Raw genomic sequence first — 5,561 nt, forward strand, 5'->3', positions numbered from 1 at the left:
ATTTAAACAAACACTTCAACTTTAAAAAGTGAAATCAAAAATAAACTAAAATAAATTGTTATTTTACTATAACAACAAATTTACTGTAACAATGGCACAACCAGTTATCGCCGCACCCCAAATCGTTGCACTAAGCGACAACAACCTTGCTGAAGCTCGTCGGCAACTAAAAGACATCATGCCTTTTAAGGGTGATCCAGAAACTCTCTACACTTTCGTCAGCAGAGTGGACTATGTAATTTCACTCTACCAAACTAATGATGTGCGACAACAGAGGATTCTTCTTGGAGCCATCGAAAGAAACTTGGACGGACACGTAACGCGATCATTGGGCCTTCCGAACATTGAAGATTGGCCTACCCTTAGATCGAGACTAGTTGCAGAATTTAAACCCCAAACACCGAACTACAAACTACTGGAGAACTTCAGGGAGACACCTTACAAGGGAAATCTGAGAGCATTCTGCGAAGAAGCAGAAAGACGACGTCAAATACTAATTTCGAAATTGCATCTAGAAGGTAACCAGCCAGACTTTCTTATTTATCTTCAGGCGATTAAAGATTCCATTAAAATATTGATCAGAAAATTACCAATACAATTATTCACTATTTTGGCTCATCATAACATTGAAGACTTAAGATCATTAATCACTATCGCACAAAATGAGGGAATATATGAAGAACATGTTAATTTTGAATTAAATAAAATTCCAGAAAATCGTAATAAAAACTCAAACCCTAATCAAAATTCTAAACCACACAAATTCAATACAAATACACAAACCCAATATCGACCAAGTTACCCACAATATTCTCAACCATTCCAACCTAATTTTAATCAATACACACAATCGTTTAGACCCACCTATACACAACAAATACCTAACAACCAAACTATGTGGCCAAATCATTTCGGACCCAACCAATACATGAACACACAACCATTTACTCACAAAAATCCTTTTCCACAATATTCAAATAAAATTCAAAATCCTCAAACAGCACATTTTAAAGGAAATACATACCCTCAACAACAACCCTCTACATCTAAAAATACTAACTTTCCGGTTACCAAACGACTAAGACCATCGGACAGTGAACAAACCAAAATGTCTATTGACGAATTAAGATTTCAAGACGCACACGAACACGAATACGAAGAAATACAACCTAATTATTATGAACAACAGTATTATGACCACAATCAATACCATAGGTTGACTAATGAACAACAACAGCAACAACAGGTCCAATACACCCAAAATAAAGATGAACAAAATCTAAATAGCTCAGAACCAAACGAAAATTTTCGGTTAACAGCCCCGGACAACACCAATACATAGAAATAGCATACAAAGGTTGCACATACAATTGCCTTATAGACACAGGATCCACAATAAATATGATAAATAAAAATATATTTTGCCTTCCTATTCAAAATACTATATGCGAAGTTTTGACATCAAATGGCCCCATTACATTGAATAATTTAATTATGTTACCCAGCAATAGTATTTTTAAAACAACTGAACCATTTTATGTACACAATTTTTCTAATAATTATGATATACTAATTGGCAGAAAATTGTTGAAAAATGCACAATCAATTATAAATTACAAAAATAGTACAGTTACCCTTTTTGATAAAACATATAAATTAATAACTTCAAAGTCAGAAAAGAACCAAAATTTTTATATCCAAAAGCCAATAGAACCAATAAACTATTTCAAAAAACAAATAATTTTCATTAAATCCGATAACAATAAAGTAGAGCATTCAACAATATTCGGTAACTCCATTACAACAATTCAATATAATGTAATGACACTCGACAAAGCCAAACAAATTTTACTTGATCATTTTATTCATAGAAACATTACTATTCATATTGAAAGCGATGTAGATTTTGAAATCATTCAAAGAGCACACAGAGAAATTATTAATACCACTTACACTAAAGTAATTCGCAGCCTCCACTTATTAAAGAATGTTTGTTCATACGCCGAATTCAAAGAAATTATACTTCAATCACATGAAAAACTTTTACATCCAGGTATACAGAAAATGACTAAATTATTTAAAGAAAATCACTTTTTTCCAAATAGCCAACTATTAATTCAGAATATAATAAATGAATGCAACATATGCAATTTGGCTAAAACAGAACACAGAAATACCAAAATGCCTCTTAAAATCACACCCAACCCTGAACATTGTCGAGACAAATTTGTGGTAGATATTTATTCATCTGAGGGAAAACATTACATCAGTTGCATTGACATTTATTCAAAATTCGCTACACTTGAACATATTAAATCAAAGGATTGGATAGAATGCAGGAACGCACTAATGCGCATTTTAAATCAGTTAGGTAAACCCAAATTACTAAAAGCAGACAGAGACGGAGCTTTCACCAGCTTGACTCTAAAGCGATGGCTTGAAGCAGAAGGAATTGAATTACAACTTAACACGGCAAAAACCGGTGTAGCAGACGTCGAAAGACTACATAAGACAATAAATGAAAAAATCCGAATAATCAACTCATCCGATGATGAAGAAGTAAAATTAAGCAAGATAGAGACAATTCTTTACACATACAATCATAAAATAAAACATGACACCACTGGACAAACACCTGCTCAAATATTCTTATACGCTGGACATCCAATATTAAACACTCAAAATATTAAAGAAAGGAAAATAGATAAAATAAATGAAGATCGACAGGAATTTAACATTGACACTAGATACAGAAAAGGTCCACTTCAAAAGGGAAAATTAGAAAATCCATTTAAAGCAAATAAAAATGTAGAAAAAATAGACGAAGACCATTACAAAATTACCAATCGAAATAGGGAAACCCAATACTACAAAACACAATTTAAGAAACAAAAGAAAACTAATGCCGTTAAACTTCCACAGGAATCTTCTGTACGATGATGTTATTTCTCTTATTCACCACGGGCCACACTCAACAAATTCAAATAACCAACACAGATTCCGATCTTGGCTATTTACTCTTCTCAAGCGTTCCAATTCAAATACCGGTAGTATATGAACATCACTGTTTAAGAATTAATCTAACAGAAATCAATATTATCACTGAATCTTTTGGTAACAAAATTAAAGACTCGCCCAGAATGAAATATTTATACAATAAACTACTAAAAGAATTAAATGGTATAACTATTCATCAGCAAAATAGGCAGAAACGTGGACTATTTGACATAATAGGTTCATCTTTTAAATTTCTTTTTGGCACACTTGATGAAAATGATAGGGTAAACATTAACAAAAAAATTGACATAATTGCAGAAAATTCAATTCAACTTCATAAATTAAATGATGTCATAAAGTTTGTGAATGAAGGACTAGAGAAACTTACTAACTACCAAAATAACCGCAATAGTATTGACACACTTGTTTATGAACTCATGCAATTTATTGAGTACATTGAAGACATCGAAATGGGCATGCAACTTTCACGTCTTGGACTTTTTAACCCAAAGTTACTCAATTACGACAAACTAGAACGCATTAACAGCCAAAATATACTTTTAATCAAAACATCTACGTGGATTGACTACAAAAATAACGAATTGTTACTTATTTCACACATCCCTATTAACCACAAAACCATTAACACCATTAAAATAATTCCTTATCCCGACCATAATGGATATCAGTTAGACTATTCAGATCAACAATCATATTTTGAAGATAAGAATAAAATTTATAATCAAGACAATAAAGAAGTTAATAATGAATGCATTAAAAATATAATTAAGCGTAAAAATCCAATTTGTAATTTTATACCAACTCCTACAAAAGAAATGATTCAATATGTAGAACCAAATATTATACTTACATGGAATCTAACTGAAACTACAATCGAACAAAATTGTCAAGAATTAAATGGCGATATTAAAATAAATGGAAGCAAAATTATTAGAATAAAACAATGTAGAGTTAAAATTGGAAATGTTATTTTAAGCGAAAATTCGTTAAGTCCAGAATTTGATTTAACAGCATTGTATTCACCGATTAATGTTACTAAGATAAAAATAGTAGAACATAATGACGTTTTAAAACTAATTTCAGAAAATAATACCACACTTTACGTAATTATAATATTAGTTGTTATCGTTCTTATTATTTTTGTTGTCCTATCAAAATTGTATACACAAAATCCACTTACCTTTTTATATACAAAATTTAGAAAACAAGCAAAAAATAATCAAGAACCACAACAAGAAATAGAACCGGCACAAAATCAGTTGCCTGCATTGTACCCTGAAATGCCAACCCAATCATAGGCAACCCTTTTAAGGGGAGGGAAGTGACATATTCACAAATTCAGCTATGTTCCAAGAAATATGAATCTGCAGCGTAGGCGATCCCACGCTGAACCAATGTAAACAATCCACATCCGGAGCAAGCAATGCTCCTTCTCAATAACATAAATAATTCTTCAATCAATATCCCAAACGGGCGATCTCGCTCCCCAACTCTTGTAAACAAAGGGCAGTAGAAGTAAGATTTTTGTCACAATAATTTAGTCTTAAGCTGAGATCAATTGAATAAAGACGTGAAGCGGAATATTCGTTTGTTTTAATTCAACTTAGCGTTGTCCTTAGTCAACTGACGGGACATTAGTTCGACTCACAATATTAAAACACTTCACTATATAGATTCATTAATCGTGTCAATGAATCTTTTAATTTGCTTATCCGATTCCAAATTTAAACTTGGCATATCCATAAGCCTATTCATGTGGTCTGAGAAAATTTTTCTTTTATTCTCATACCGCTTGGTCAAGAAATCCCAAGTGGCTTGATAATTTTCTCCAGATCCTAGCAATAAATGAGTAACTACATTCCTGGCTTCTCCTTTTAAGGCTGCCTTTAAATAATTGAATTTAAGAGAAGGACTGAGATCCTCTCTTGTATGAATGAGTTCTGTGAAGAGCTCATTAAACAAATCCCATTCTTTGGAATCCCCAAAGAAGGTGGGAATTTGAATTTTTGGGAGGATTGGTAAATCCGCTACCTTAACCACCGTCGAGACTTCAGAAATATTATTTATACCGGTGAGTCGACTATTGATGGCTGTTAAAATATTTTGTTTATCGAATTCCAGTTCGCTTATTTCTTCATCGAATACCGAACTTTCGAAATAGGTATTAACTTGCACGACTATGTTAACCACCTTATTCCAAAGGAATTCTATTTTATTTTTCCTTATATTAAGTATATCTGGGCTTCTGTCTATAAGTTTCGATGTTTCCTCTAAATAACATCTTAGTTGCCCAACAATATTTTGGAATGACAGCTCTATTTTATGTGCGCTGTCTTTCGTATTTTTAGAATTTACTTGTGTCTTCAAACTACCCATATTTTCAGGGTTTTCATTGGCGACTATTTTTTGCTGAACGGCAGAATTTAAATCTTCCCCTGAACTACCCATTTTCTCAGGGTTTTTATTGGGCATTATTTGCTCAATGGGATTACCTATCGCCTTTTCATATTTAATTTTTAGTTGCGCCAAAACCATCATAATTA

The 5,561-nt window shown here is 32.3% G+C and overlaps 1 long non-coding RNA gene across 1 annotated transcript; it reads left to right on the forward strand.

Annotated features, from left to right (window-relative positions):
* The first annotated feature begins 329 nt into the window (after positions 1-329).
* LOC147643084 (uncharacterized) lies at positions 330-4,599 on the forward strand. Its single transcript, XR_015272545.1, has 2 exons — positions 330-518; positions 2,923-4,599. It is a non-coding gene; the product is annotated as an uncharacterized LOC147643084 (long non-coding RNA).
* Positions 4,600-5,561: the final 962 nt, after the last annotated feature.

The sequence above is a fragment of the Drosophila serrata genome, unplaced genomic scaffold, assembly GCF_035046125.1.
Source record: "Drosophila serrata isolate PLE 108 unplaced genomic scaffold, ASM3504612v1 contig_293, whole genome shotgun sequence".
Taxonomy (NCBI): Eukaryota; Metazoa; Arthropoda; class Insecta; order Diptera; family Drosophilidae; genus Drosophila; species Drosophila serrata.